This window comes from Papio anubis, chromosome 10 (genome assembly GCF_008728515.1).
Source record: "Papio anubis isolate 15944 chromosome 10, Panubis1.0, whole genome shotgun sequence".
In the NCBI taxonomy this organism is placed as follows: Eukaryota; Metazoa; Chordata; class Mammalia; order Primates; family Cercopithecidae; genus Papio; species Papio anubis.
The window spans coordinates 16,640,973-16,656,920 of NC_044985.1; the positions used below are offsets into that span (position 1 = coordinate 16,640,973).

A 15,948-nucleotide genomic window follows, 5' to 3' on the forward strand; every position below is an offset into this window, starting at 1 on the left:
ACACATACCCACACACTTCTAAACGTGCACATGGTCTCCAGCTCCAGCAAATCACAGGACCAGCAATGCCAGCTCCTCTAGCATCCCCAAAACAGCCGGAACTGTGGAATTTTATGTGAAATCTCTGGATTTTATTTAAACCATTTTAAAACAGTACAAGACAAGTCAAACATGTTCACCATTTACAAGACCTATGGGCTATTAGTCTGTAACTAAACTTCTTCAGACCAAATGTCTTTGATTCCATACTCTTGTCAATAAAATCACTGAGCATGCATTAGAATATAATTTATAAATTATAAGCATGTACTCAAAATCTATAAATTAAATATTAATAATGCCTTTTTTCTCTTAGGAAGAAACCAAACATAAATATTTTGATGCTTTTGCAGTTCATAAGCATGATGATTCGGTGTTCACATTCAAGTGTGGGATGTGCCATCCTCAAACCTTGCCACAATGTCAGCACTTTGCCCATCTGACATGAAAAGAAATCGTAGATAAATAGTTCTCACATTTCCCTTCTTCACTCTCATGGATCCCTGTGGGTGTGCAACGCTGTGGAGACCACCACTTGGACCCTGAAAGCTGTAGGGATTGGAAGACGGGGACCTAAAGAAGTAACAGTTAGTTCATTTCTCCTGCTCTTCCACTCCTGACAAGTTCTCAATTCCTCTCCCAAAGCAGCCACTATAAAGAGTTGCTTTTTTTTTCCTTTCGCTGTGTATTTTTTGTTTTTATTAATTTATTCTAAAGAAACAGATTAGTAGTTCCTGTGCACCAGACCCTGTTTTCGGCACTTGGGGACAAATATGACAAATAAGGCTGCCCACATGGGACTTTACATTCTGTTAGGGGAAACAGCTAATAAAAAACTAAATATTAAATAAGGCCAGGCATGGTGGTGCACATCTGTAATCCCAACATTTTGGGAGGCCATAGCGGGTGAATCACTTGAGCCCAGGAGTTTTAGACCAGCCTGGGCATAAAAACAAGACCTCATCCTTACTTTAAAAAAAAAAAAAAAGAGGAAGGCCAGCAACAGCAACAATAGCAGTGATTCCCTTTCTTGTGTTTGTGTTCCTTTGCTCTGTGACTCTGAGTGTACTTTCTACTTTGGCTCTGACCTTGACCATGTGACTTGCTTTGACCAATGAAATATGACACAGTAGAGGCTTGAAGAGTCCCTGTGGTTTGGGCTCTTGGACCTCTGCTGTCATGTGATGAACTAGGCTCACCTTCTTGATGAGGAGAGAAGCATAGTCCAGTCATCCCATCACCGCAGCCAACACCGAGACACGTGTCAGACATTTGACTGAGGCCATCTGGAACCAGTCAGCCCCAGCTAAACTGCCAACTGACCACAGATGCATGAGTGAGCCTAGCTAAGATCAGCCAGAAGAACCGCCTAGCAAAATTATGAACTAAATAGATGGTTGTTTTAAGCCATTGCGTTTTGAGTTGGTTTGTTATGCAGCACAAAATAATTGATACAAGCTGCAGCATGAACCAGATACCATGCTGGGATGTCTCTTTACCATCATCCTGGGGCTGTCCTCTGCTTTTTTCCTGTATTGGATCTCATATTTCTAGTAATCCACGTCTTCCTCTTGCTTGGTTTCCTTCAGTGACTTCCCAAGAAAGAGTACATGAGCAGTAAATTAATTGTATGAAACCTTGCATGTCTGAAAATGTCTTTTTTAAAAATTTTTTTCGATTCTTATGTTTAAGTGCTAGTTTGGTTGGGAGTAGAATTCTAGGTCATTAACTGTTTTCTCTTAACATTTTGAAAACCTTTCTCCATTGCTTTGTAGCCAGTACTCCTGTTCACAAGTTAAAAGTCTATGCCAAAAGATGATGAGATCACCACTTAGTATCTGAAATAAAAGGACAAAGCTGAATTTACTCCTTGCTCCAGTGAGAGCTATGATGCTCAGAAACAGTCTTTCCATACAGAGCAGACTACTAGAGTTTTGAGGAAGCATGATGAGTTCAGGGAGTTCAGAGACTGCAGTAGGATGTTATCATTTGCAGAATCACAATTCCTTCGGGGAAACTTCATTGATTGTTCACCACTCAAAGGTGTTTTTACAGGAGTGAGTTCATCTACCACTGGCTGTTTTTCAGAAACGAAGACCTGATCTGATGAGTTGGCTTGTAAAAGTGTGTACATTGAGGGGGATTGTGTTGATTGATTACATGGGTTTAAAACCAGTTTTTGATAGCTACTTCTTATTATGACTACAGAACAATTGCCTTTCACTAAGTTTTGGGGAACATTTTTATTCTCATAAATTGCTGATCCTGTGTATATGACCTGTATATTTTTCCCCTTTCTACAATCTTGCAGGCTCTTCTCTTTGCCTTCAATGCTTGAAATTTCACAATGTGTGCATTAGCCTAAGACTGTATTCACTTAATACATTTTTCTGTCTAGAAATTCAGATTATTAACTTCTCTTCATTTTTTTTTCTTTTGGGTGCTCTATTAGTCCATTTTCCTGCTGCTGATAAAGACGTACTCAAGACTGGGCAATTCACAAAAGACAGAGGTTTAATTGGACTTACGGTCCACATGGCTGAGGAGGCCTCACAATCATGGCTGAAGGTGAGGAGGAGCAAGTCACATCTTACATGGATGGCACGCAGGCAGAAAAAAAAGAGCTTGTGCAGAGAAACTCCCATTTTTTAAAACCATCAGATCTCGTGAGATCCATTCACTATCACAAGAACAGCATGAGAAAGACCCATCCCCATGATTCAGCGTCTCCCACTGGCTCCCTCCCACAACACATGGGAATTATGGGAGCTACAAGATGAGATTTGGGTGTGGACACAGAGCCAGACCATGTCAGACGCTAACACCCTTGACCAATTTCCTAATTGTCTTACATTTGTATCTCCTATTTTCCATCCCCTTTTCTTTTTGCTGGAAAAATTCTCCACTTTATATTCTGAACTTTCTATTGAAAATATTAATTTCTAGTCGGGTGGATTGGCTCACATCTATTATCCCAGCACTTTGGGAGGCTGTGGCTGTAGGATCACTTGAGCTCATGAGTTTGACACCAACTAAGGCAACATAATGAGACTCATTTCTACAAAACATAAAAAAAATTAGGCGGGCATAGTGGAATGTACTTATAGTCCCAGCTACTCAGAGAGCTTAGGTGGGAGGATTGCTTAAATCCAGGAGGTCCAGGCTGCAGTGAGCTATGATCATGCCATTGCACTCCAGCCTGGGTAACTGAGAAGGATCCTGTCTCAAAAAAAGAAACAAAGAAAGAAAATAAAATATTCCTTTCTGCTACATATTTAATTTTCAAGACCTTCTGTATGCGTTTTGTTCCATTTATTTATTTGCTTATTTATTTTTGCATAGAATTATTTTCTTGTTTTGTGGTTATAGTAGCTTCTCTTTGTGAGATGTTTGACTTTTATTTTATCTTTATTTCCTTGACATTAATTTTTTTTCTTTATTCATTTTCTATCTTCCGAGTTAAAGGCTTTCCTCACATATCTTATCATCTTTGTATCTGATAATATTTAAGGGTGAGATGCTGAAGCCCTGAGAATATGAGAGCTGGGCTGGTCTGATGTGGGTTTCACTGTAAGAGCATCAGGGTGGGCTGGGTCTACTGAGGGAACTTCTGATGTCAATATCTTTCCAAGGTCAGGTATTTCATAATGGACCAAGCATATTTCCCAGAGAAGACTCCATGTCCTGCCTGGAGGGTGAAGGTCTAACTTTCAGTGTTCTTGGCCCAGAGAAGGAAAAGATGGATATGGTATGGGGTATCCCAGAAGCTAATATGCATAAATTCACTTAATCCTCTATTTTTAGTACAGTTCTCTCACACTCAACTGCACTGGTGTTCTTCTAGTGTAGAACCATCTATTTTACTCCATTCTGAAAATAAGCTATCACTCTTTTGCCAGTTAAGGAAGGTGCAGTCTCTGGGATGCTGCACAGATCTGGGGAGAAGGCTAGGGATCCAATCCAATTCCTCCTAAAGAATACTTCCAAACAATCCTCCTTATTTAGTCCATATCCCTTTTACCCTCACTTCTTCAGGGACCTGCTGCCATTAGTTTCCAAGTCTTCAGATATGCTATAAATCAGATTAGTTTTTAGTTTTCTCTTCTGCCTGATGAGATTTAAACTTCTCAAATCTGCTCATTCTATCACTATGTATTCATCTGTTTTCCAGCTTCCAAAATTGTCCCTTCTTCAGCTCTCGCCATCTATTGGGTTTAAGCCTTAAAATATCTATTTACTGGTAGTTTAACTGGGATTCCTGGAAGTCAACAACATAAAAGTGTATGTTAATCTCCTACCTTTACACAAAGCTTGCTTTTCATTTTCCATTTATGGGAAGTGTGTTAATGGCTTCATAATTGAATCTAGCTTATAATTTGTTTGTGATAGATCTAAAACTGGTTAATGAAAGATGGCTTCAATTATAGTAGGCTTAAAGCAATGTCTTTCTCCTTAAAAATATAGAAAAGAAAAAGCAACTCAGCACTAACCCAGTGAAGGGGGATACAGATAAGTCAAGATTTGTGTATGGGGGATGGGCACGGTGGATCATGCCTGTAATCCTAGCACTTTGGGATGCCAACGTGGGTGGATCAACTGAGGTCAGGATTTCAAGACCAGCCTAGCCAACATGGTGAAACTCTGTCTCTACTAAAAATACAAAAATTAGCCGGGTATGGTGGCACATGCCTGTAATCCCAGCTACTCAGGAGACTGAGGCATGAGAATCACTTGAACCTGGGGGCGGAGGTGGCAGTGAGCCGAGATCACACCATTGTACTCCAGCCTGGGCGATAGAGCGAGACTCTGTCTCAGAAACAAAAACAAAAGTTAACAAGAGATTTGTGTATGGGAATATTCTTTCCATGCGTTTGTATGCCCTTGCTAAAATGCAGGTTGCATAACAGCCTTAATAAGAAAATTCCTAAGCCTGTGTAAACTTGTGGGAGGGGTGTAGTCACGCATAATCTCACACTGAAATCTGCCAAGGCAGTGAATACTATAGAATTCACAACTTCAGTTTTCATTTTGCCCCACAACTCAGAGCTGGAAACATATGTGCTTATGAATCTTTGTCAAGTTAATCACTTTTTCCTTTTGCACCAAAAATTTAAAACAGACTTCTTAACAACTGTCGCTAGCGTAATCTGTTTACTAATCATATGATAAATCACACTTGAGGTAAGTTACTGTTGTTCTGCAAGTTCCTGCTACTCTGTTAATTGCCGTCATTTTTTTCCAGAGTTGTGCTCTCCTGCAGCCTTTTGGGGATGGCTGGCTTCCATACCCAGAATCAATCACACCACGACACTGAAAAAACAAAAATAAACAGGAAAGTAAGTAGAATCAGGTATTTCATCTCTTTGTGAAACGTCTTCTCATTCTTGGCCTGAAACCATTATTTACCTTCCCAACCTTAAGAAAATCTTTCCTGCATTCTGCCACTTCTTGAAAGTTACCTTTGACTTTCCGGTGGTCTTCTCTCACTTCCATTCTCTTTCAGCCCTGGCGGCATTTGTGAAGATGGCTCAGACCCTCTTTACTGACAGATAACTTATAAAACAACTTACACATCATGAGCCCCCGTAGACAAACTTCATTTCCCACCTCGAACAAACCCAAAGCTTTCCTCCTTTAACTATATCCTAATTGGTAATAACAAAAGCATATATTGAACAATGACTTAAATATTGTGCTAAGAACTTTACATATATTAACTCTTTTCACCATCACAGTGACACTATGAAATACAATCTATTGTTATACCCATTTTTATAAATAAGAAAATAGAATCCAGAGAGTTTATGTAATCTGCTCAAGGAAAAACATTGGTCAGTGGCATGCCGTTTGGTAACTGGTACCACCAACCATGAAGTCAGTTGTCCACACCAGAAACCTAATAATCAGGATTAATTGTTTTCTTTCCCTTTCTCTCCACATTCTTACCATCTCAGGCCAAGCTACCACCATGTCTCACCCAGACCACTGCACCATCCTTCCAACTATTTCCATTAATGTTCCTTTATAGACTATTCTCCATATAAATGACATATGAATTTGATAAATCCATAATCATAATGAGAGATTTTTAAAAATATCTTTTTTTTTTTTTTTTTTTTTTTGAGATGGAGTTTCACTCTTGTTGCCCAGACTGGAGTGCAATGGTGCTATCTGGGCTGACTGCAACCTCCGCCTCCCAGGTGCAAGCGATTCTCCTGCCTCAGCTTCCTGAGTAGCTGGGATTACAGGCATGCGCCACCACACCCGACTAATGTTGTATTTTTAGTAGAGACGGGGTTTCTCCATGTTGGTCAGGCTGGTCTCAAACTCCCGACCTCAGGTGATCTGCCCGCCTCGGGCTCCCAAAGTGCTGGGATTACAGGCATGAGCCACTGAGCCGGGCTGGTAAAAAACTCTTTCAAAAACTGACTTCATGCAGACAAAATAGTCATTTGACTCAAAAAGATTTATTTTTATTGTGCAAATAACACAATTAATGATCCAAATCTTATGGAAATATGTGGAACACTACACACACACACACACACACAAATAAAGAATACACAACAACACTTAGAACATTTACAAAAATTGGCTGGGCGTGGTGGCTCACACCTGTCATCCCAGCACTTTGGGAGGCCGAGGCAGGCGGACCACTTGAGGTCAGGCGTTTGAGACCAGCCTGGCCAACATGGTGAAACCTCACCTCGACTAAAAATAAAAAATTAACCAGGAGTGGTGGCACATGCCTGTAGTCCCAGCTACTCAGGAGGCTGAGGCAGGAGAATAGCTTAACCTGGGAGGTGGAGGTTGCAGTGAGCCGAGATTGCGCCATTGCATTCCAGCCTGGGTGACAGAGCAAGACTCCATTTCAAAAAAAAAAAAAATTTTTTTTGCAAAAATTGACTATGTCTTATGTCTTAAAGTGAGTCAACAAACACCACAGTCATTATTATATAGATCACATTCCCTTATCACAATATAATAGAGTTACAAATCAGGAACAAAAAGATAGTTAACCCCTCTGTGCGTTAACTCTTCTTTACTCTTCTCTATAAAAAGGAACTAGCATTTTCCAGCTCCCATGGTCCCTGGCAACCTGGTAGGCTCTGCAATGGGAAGCACTGACTGCAACCTGGGGCGGCACAGGGGGAAAAGGCAAAATGTTCTCCACTTCCTGTGGATTGCTATGGGGGCACAGGGAGAGGATTCCTTACAGAGAAATTCATATCCCAAAAGGCAAGTTCTGGTTTTGAGCCTCCTCCTCGTTTTGCTGACTTCTTTGCACTTTGTTCACCAATCTAACTTTTTTCCTTTCTTTCACCATTTCTGTATAATTCCTTGATGGATGGATGGATTGATTGATTGATTGATTTTTTGAGATGGAGTTTCGCTCTTGTCGCCCAGGTTGGAGTGCAATGGCACGATCTCGGCTCACTGCAACCTCCACCGCCCAGGTTCAAGTGATGTTCCTGCCTCAGCCTCCCGAGTAGCTGGGATTACAGGCATGCGCCACCATGCCCGATTAATTTTTGTATTTCTAGCAGAGACAGGGTTTCACCATGTTGGCCAGTCTAGTCTCGAACTCCTGACCTCAGTTGATCCACCTGTCTCAGCCTCCCAAAGTGCTGGGATTACAGGCATGAGCCACTCTGCCTGGCCCCAATTCCTTGATGTTTGAAGAATCTGTAGCTCTGTTAGGAGCCTCCACTTGTCCTACCATCACCCCGGTCTATATAATAATGACTGTGGTGTTCGTTGACTCACTTCGAGACATAAGACATAGTCAATTTTTGTAAACCTTTTTTTTGAGATGGAGTCTTGCTCTGTCGCCCAGGCTGGAATGCAATGGTGCCATCTCGGCTCACTGCAACCTCCGCCTCCTTCATGTTGGCCTCATAAACTTTATGCCAACAGATAGACTCTAAAACATCTGTCTCTTGCCTTGACTTTTCTGTTGACCTTCTTTCCCATGTTTATAACTGCGTACAGGACATCTCCACTTTACATTTTCAGAATGCCAAATTTTACATGGATAAAATTAAATTTACCATCTGCCTCCCCACTCTCTAGAACATGTTGTTCCTAATGCGGCACTTGACTCCAGCACTTTCCCACAAACACCCATCCTGGAAATCTCAGATACCCTTGGGGTACTGACTGCATCTCTGTCATTAATGGCTTTTGTTCCAAGCCCAGAGCCTGACAGGTATGTAAAGATTTTTCAAATGATTGTTAGACTCCTTTCTCTTTCTCATTTCCAGTCCCTTTCTTATTTATTTATTTATTTATTTATTGAGACAGAGTTTAGCTCTTGTTGCCCAGGCTGGAGTGCAGTGGAACAATCTCAGCTTACTGCAACCTCCGCCTCCCAGGTTCAAGTGATTCTCCTGTCTCAGCCTCCTGAGGAGTTGGGATTACAGGCGCCCGCTGCTATGCCTGGCTAATTTTTGGTATTTTTAGTAATAACGGGGTTTCACCATGTTGGCCAAGCTGGTTTCAAACTCCTGACCTCAGCTGATCCGCCCACCTCGGCGTCCCAAAGTGCTGAGATTACAGGCATGAGCCACCGCTCCCGGCCTCCAATTTTTATACCTCTGTAATGCCCTCTCAAATCCCTTCTCCTCTTTCTATTTCGTTGTGACTAGTCCTCTGGCTGCTCGCCTGGAAAGGCAGTGGAGAGGGTTGTAACTCTGGGAGTTGAATTATAACTAATCTAATGACGGTGTTTAACAAAAGCCGTGTTAAAGGCAAAGTGCTTCTGTTTCAAAAATTCTCTCAAACCCAGTTTCCTCTTGGCAACAATCAGCAACCACAGCAACAATCAGCAACACGGAAGAAGACTTCTTTGACTAAATATGTGGGGAATTTCCTGACTCACGTAGCAGCAGACACCAGCTGGATGTCCTCCAGTTCAATTCTGACACCATCTACCTGGAGATAGCATCAGATTCTATTGGTTTGGGGCTTAGTCCCCAAAACTGCCCATTCCACAGACACCCGTTGCAAATCTGGGCCTCTGGAACTTCCGACCAACCAGCTTCAAGTTGGGGTTCCCACACCTTCTCTTTGTGTTGGGTTAATTTGCTAGAGCAGCTCACAGAACTCAGGAAAACACTTAAGTTTACTGGTTTGTTATAAAGGACTTTACAAAGGACACAGATGGAGAGATGCATAGGGTGAGGTATGGGGAGAGAGGCGTGGAACTCCCATCCCCTCCCTGGGTCGCCACTGTCCAGGAACCTCCATGTGTTCAACTATCTGGAAGCTCCCTGAATCCAGTCCTCTTGGGTTTTTATGGAAGCTTCATGATGCCAGCATTCCTTCCCCCGGCTTATAGGGCAGGACCATCTCCGGAGAGGATCTTAAGACCCGTAGTCAGAAAGGTGGGGTAAGTTTAGAGTCCTGTCTTGGGGAAGGTGAAAGAAGGGCACGAAAAGGTCAGAGAGATTCTGTTTTCTCAATCTGCTCCTGAGGCCTAACACACCCAACCTTATAATGAAAGATTGTAACGAGGGCTCTGGGAGATATGGTCTAGGAACTGTGGACAGAAATGTGTATGTGTGTGTGTGTGTGTATATATATATATATAATAACACCATAGCTTCCTAGCCAGCAAGAAGAGGAGGCCAACCTGACTGTAATGTCTTAATGCTGCTAACACAACTGAGAAAAAAGTGTTTCAATCAGATGGGGCATTGGCAATTGGAAAACAACAGCAAAGGCTAAGGCCAGCGGGTCTGGTCAAGTTAGTTCAGGATGCCTCTCTGTGGTGATTATTTTGTTGGATTTAACTTCTCTAGAACCAATGTAACCAGTCTCTACATTTCTGGCAATCCCACACCGTTCCTTCAGTGATCCAGGCTCAAAATGTATAAATGACGGCTGACTCTTCTTCCCCTGTAGTCCTCATTGTCTACTTGACTGAACCTTGTTGATGCTTACTCATTTTTTTTCTCTTCCCTCCTCCCAGCCAACCATAATTTCAGGTGCTTATTAAAACACACCCAGATTAATCCTCCAATTAGACCTCTGTGCCTCTTCCTGACCCTCCCAAGAGTCCTGCCCTACTATTACGTAATGACGTAAGACCCAAGAGCAAGTATAAGGATTCCCAGTGGTCTTTCCATCCTGGTATTTAAAACAGGCACCAACAGGCACGGTGCTCACACCTGTAATCCCAGTACTTTGGGAGGCCAAGGCTGGAGAACTGCTTGAGTCCAGGAGTTCAAGACCAGCATGGGCAACATAGGGAGACCCCGTGTCTACAAAAAATTAAAAATTAAAAAAAAAACAAACAAACTAGCCACTTGTAGTCCCAACTACTTAGGAGGCTGAGGTGGGAGGATTGTTTGAGCCTGAGAGGTCAAGGCTGCAGTGAAACGTGATTGCACCACTGCATCCCGCCAGTTGACAGAGTGAGACCCTGTCTTATAAATAAATAAATAAATAAATAAATAAATAAATAAATATATACAAAACAGGCCTCACTTTCCTTAGGGAACCCTGGATCCTCTCCCTACCCCAGACAGTTGGGTGAGTTCTCTGCTTTCCCCTAAACATGTTATGCTCACACTCAGCCCCCAGGGTTTGCACTCAGGGTGCCCAACTCACAGTCATACTGCAAAGTCCCATTTCCTCCTTGAGTCCTTTGCTGATATGCCCTGGTTTACACTGATTCCTTCCCTGGCTTTCTTTAGGCCCAAAGACATTTAGGCAAGGGCGGATAGGCCATATTGCTAAGGAGGCTTACCCTTGAGGGCCCCTTACTTGGACAGTCCCCTCCAAGACTGTGTACCTAATTTTTATTTATAATTTTGCATTATTTTCCTTAAGAAGATCATTTAAATTGTAAAAGCCCCAGGCCCCACACAATCTAGATCTGTCACTGAATTTAGACATTAATTTATATTCTGTTAAATGGGAATGCTTATGGTGAAGGTTGCATTATGACTTTCAGAGCCCCAAGGCACTTTTGCCTTCATAGGCCTCTTTCTCCATGAAAATGATCACCAATTATATATTGTGACTGTGTTGGTATAAAGACTAATATAATTCATCAGGGATTATTTTCTTTTTTTTTTTCCTTTCTGATGCTAAAATGAACAAAAACATTTTTACGAGCCTCTAATAGTATCATGGACCCTAGACATAGTGCCTACTGAGCCTAATGGATAAGTTGACCCTGATTATAGGGCACACAGAGAAGCCTGGTGAGTAATAAATGAGACGGTGTGCATACAACATTCGACGAAGTGCTGGCGCATATTAGGTGTTCAGTGGATGTCAGATATTACTTTTGTTATTATTACATGCCTCTTTCATATAGAAATGCTTACTAAATTGGATTGAATAGAGCTTATCTTACACTAAACCATTTGTAGCAATGGGAGTTTGGAAACAGATATCACTTTCTTATACATTATAATGTAATGTCAATTAAAGCTTTTCTGTTTCCCGACTTGGTACCCATCGTGTATTTACAAGCAGTTACTGCCTACGGACTAGGTGCTTAGATGTCTTGAATTTGAACAGAGCTCCTTAAACACTAGGTTCCCAAGCACCACTCAAGAGATTCTGACTCAGTGGCTCTGGAGGGAGATCTGAAAATGAGTACTTAAAAAAAACCTTACTCCCATGGCGATTTTGAAGAGCAGCTAAATTTGTTGGAAACCACTATCACAGGCAAGCCAGTAGAGGTCAGTGACAGCTGACAGAGTGGCATATGGGGGCATTAGCTTACCTCTTCCCAAACACCCACCCTCTATCACTGCAAATAAAATGAAATGTCTGCTATGCAAGTGCAGTTTCAAGACAAGTCCCGTAGGCACTGCCTTCCCAATCAGATTGTACCACTAGCCCCCCTAGTAAAGTAATTCTGGAGTAGTCTGCAGAAGAGATATAATTCATATTGTAGCTTTCAAAGAACTTCCGGGATAGATATCAACACAAAACCAAGATAGCATACTTTTAAGATTTTAAGGATCAGATGAGTACTGTGGACGCTGAGCACTCAGAAGAGGAAGCAATCACAATAGATTGAGTTGCTGGGAGACCCTCAAAGTGAAGAGTGACTTCTGTTGAATCTTGAAAGAAGGTGGACCTGAGACATATTGAGACAGGAGAAAAAGAATAATGGACTGGGGGTCAGGGGATGCAGGAATGAAACTGGGTGTCTTTGAAAACGAAGATATGAAAAAATATAAACCTGTCAACATCTATTCCAAACAAAAGAAACCTGGTATAAAAATGCTAATATTTGCAAAAATATAATTTAAGATAAAAAAGCATTATTAAGAATAAAGAGGGGGCCGGGTATGGTGGCTCACACCTGTAATCCCAGCACTTCGGGAGGCCGAGGCGGGCAGATCACAAGGTCAAGAGATCCAGACCATCCTGGCTAATATGGTGATACCTTGTCTCTACTAAAAATACAAAAAATTAGCTGGGCATGGTGGCATGTGCCTGTAGTCCCAGCTACTCGGGAGACTGAGGCAAGAGAATTGCTTGAACCCGGGAGGTGATGGTGGCAGTGAACTGAGATTGCGCCACTGAACTCCAGCCTGGAAGACAGAGCGAGACTCTGTCTAAAAAAAAAAAAAGAATCAAGAGGGATTAACACTATGATAAGGAACAGTTCACCAAAAGGATAGAATCATCATGTACTTGTATGCACTAAAAAAAAAAAAAAAAAAAAAAAAAGTCCTGGAATATGTTAATTCTCAAACTGGGAGAATTAACACATGCACATCAGACAATGATGGATCAAGTATTTAAAACATAATAAGGACAAAGAATAAGTGACTTGAACAAGAAGGAAAAACCAAGGCACAGAGCAATAAAATAACTCGCCCAAGGTCTTGTAGCTAGTAGTGAAGAGCTGGGATCCAGACCCAGGAAATCTGCTTTTTGCCACCCTCAGCTAAAGTTTCATCTTGAGTGATAGAGCCTTAAAATGTGTTTACATCAAAAAGAAATTAAATTAAAGATAAGTCAATTAAGCATTCAATGTACAATTCAAGAAGTTAGAAAAGAAAGAAGAGGTCGGGTGCAGTGACTCAAGCCTGTAATCCCAGCACTTCGGGAGACTGAGGAGGGCAGATCTTTGGAGCCTAGGAGTTGGAGACCAGCCTGGGCAACATGACGAAAACCTATCTCCACAAAAATTACAAAATTAGCCAGGCATGGTGGCAGGCACCTATGGTCCCAGCTACTGGGGAGACTGAGGTGGGAGGATTACCTGAGTGCAGGAAGTCGAGGCTGCAGTGAGTCACGAAAATGGTAACTATGTGAGGTGATGGATATGTCGATTAACTTTGTTGTGGTGATCATTTTACAATCACATATTGATATATGTATCAATATGTTTTGATACATATATCAAAACCTCAAGTCCAGGTGTGGTGGCTCACACCTGTAATTCCAGCATTTTGGGAGACTGAGGTGGGAGGATTGTTTGAGCCCAGAAGTTTGAGACCAACCTGGGCAACATAGTGAGACCCTGTCTCTAAAAAAAAAAAAAAGATAAAATGATAAAACAGTTTGAAGAGTCATTTTGTTTTATAGTATACATATAATAATATAACTTTGCTATTTGCATATGGAGGGTGACAGCGAATATTCATTATCAAGAAGGGCTTTGGATTCAGATCGGATTCTTGATTCTAGTTGAAAACGGTCTGGAAATAAACATGCACAGTTGTTTGTTCTCGTTCACTCTCTCTTTCTCTCTCTCTCTCTCTTTTTTTTTTTTTTTGAGACAGATTTCACTCTGTTGCCCAGGCTGGAGTGCGGTGGCACGGTCTCGGCTCACTGCAACCTCTGCCTCCAAGGTTCAAGTGATTCTTGTGCCTCAGCCTCCCGAGTAGCTGTGATTACAGGCTTGTGCCATCACGCCCAGGTAATTATTGTATTTTTAGTAGAGATGGAGTTTCACCATGTTAACCAGGCTGGTTTTGAACTCAAGATCTTAGGTAATCTGCCCACCTCGACCTTCCAAAGTGCTGGGATTATAGGCGTGAGCCACCACGCCCAGCCTCTCTCTCTCTCTAAGCTTCTGTTTCTCATGATTTTTTTTTTTTTTTTTTTTTTTTTTTTTTTTTTTTTGAGACAGGGTCTCACTCTGTTACCCAGGCTGGAGTGCAGTGGCAAGATCTTGGCTCACTGCAGCCTCAACCTCCTGGGCTAAAGTGATACCCCCACCTCAGTCTCCCAAGTAGCTGGGACTACAGGTGCGTGCCACCACACCTAACTAATTTTTTTTTTTTTTTAAATAGAGATAGGGTTTCTCCATGTTGCCCAGGCTGTCGAACTCCTGGGCTCAAGTTATCTGCCTGCCTTAGCCTCCCAAAGTGCTGGGATTATAGGCATGATCCACCGTGCTGGGCTTTTGTGTGTGTGCATAGAGACAGGCGTTGCCATGTTGCCCAGGCGGGTCTGGAATGCCTGCGCTCAAGCAATCCACCCACCTCTGCCTTTCATAGTGTTGGGATTATAGGTGTGAGCCACTGCGCCCGCCAATTGTTAAAAGAGGTCACCTCTGGTGTGGGACACTGGAGAGGGGCTAGGGCACTCCATGTTTACTTTCTCCCCTTCTGAGTTATGTTAATTTATTATAATAATCATGCATAACTTTTGTAACTTGAAAAGAAAGAAAGGGAAGGACAGGGAAGGAAGAGAAGAGGAAGAGGAAGAGAACCAATTCTGTGACCTGAGGCAAACAATTCCACCTCTCTGTACCACAGTTTACTTATCCATAATATGGAGAACTTGAAAGAATTTTTGAGGATTAAATGAGACAATGCGTACAAGGTGCTTAGCACTTTGTCTTGCGTAATAATGCTAGCTACTGCCACTGTGCAAAATGCGTAACTCAATATCTGGCATAAGTGTTAAGAAAAATACTAAATAGTCTTTAAAAAAACAAACTGTTATTTCTAACATTTATTTTTCTTTGTTTTTTCTTTTTTTTTTTTTTGAGATAGAGTTTCACTCTTGTTGCCCAGGCTGGAGTGCAATGGCCTGATCTCAGCTCATCGCAACCTCTGCCTCCCGGGTTCAAGCGATTGTCCTGCCTCAGCTGGAGTAGTCGGGATTATAGGCGTGTCACACCACACCCCACCAATTTTGCATTTTTAGTAAGAGACAGGGTTTTTCCATGTTGGTCAGGCTGGTCTCGACCTCCCAACCTCAGGTGATCCGCCCACCTCGGCCTCCCAAAGTGCTGGGATTACAGGTATGAGCCGCCACACCTGGCCTTTGCTTTTTCTTTTTTCTTTTTCTTTTTTTTTTTTTTTTTAAGACAGAGTCTCGCTCTGTTGCCCCAGGCTGGAGTGCGGTGGCGTGATCTCACTGCTCACTGCAACCTCTGCCTCCCGGATTCAAGCGATTCTCCTGCCTCAGCCTCCCTAGTAGCTGGGACTACAGGCACGTGCCACCACGTCCGGCTAATTTTTGTAGTTTTAGTAGAGACGGGGTTTCACCGTGTTTGGATCTCCTGACCTCCTGATCTGCCTGCCTCGGCCTCCCAAAGTGCTGGGATTACAGGCGTGAGCCACCACGCCCCGCCTTTGCTTTTTCTTTTTTATGCCTTGCAAATGTTCTTTGTTTTTCTGCTTTGAGTTTTTGCAGCTGGTTCTTTTTATTTAGTTTTTTTTTTTTTTTTTGAGACAGAGTCTCGCTCTGTCGCCCAGGCAGGAGTGCAGTGGCATGATCTCATCTCACTGCAACCTTTACCTCCTGGGTTCAAGTGATTCTCCTTCCCCAACCTCCCAAGTAGCTGGGACTACAGGCACAGGCCACCATGCTCAGCTAATTTTTGTATTTTTGGTAGAGATGGGGTTTCACTATGTTGGACAGGCTGGCCTCAAACTCCTGACCTCAGTTGATCCACCCTCCTCGGCCTCCCAA

The 15,948-nt window shown here is 42.4% G+C and overlaps 1 long non-coding RNA gene and 1 other non-coding gene across 3 annotated transcripts; both read left to right on the top strand.

Annotated features, from left to right (window-relative positions):
* The first annotated feature begins 380 nt into the window (after nt 1–380).
* LOC116269334 lies at nt 381–484 on the top strand. The gene has a single exon (XR_004176808.1). It is a non-coding gene; the product is annotated as a small nucleolar RNA U13 (small nucleolar RNA).
* A 2,076-nt stretch (nt 485–2,560) lies between these two features.
* Nucleotides 2,561–13,850, top strand: LOC103877279. Of its 2 annotated transcripts, none has more exons than XR_004176494.1 (4): nt 2,561–2,607; nt 5,282–5,375; nt 8,113–8,248; nt 13,803–13,850. It is a non-coding gene; the product is annotated as an uncharacterized LOC103877279 (long non-coding RNA). The 2 variants fall into 2 exon arrangements; XR_636916.4 differs by lacking the exon at nt 13,803–13,850 and adding an exon at nt 8,828–10,293.
* The last annotated feature ends 2,098 nt before the right edge of the window (nt 13,851–15,948 follow it).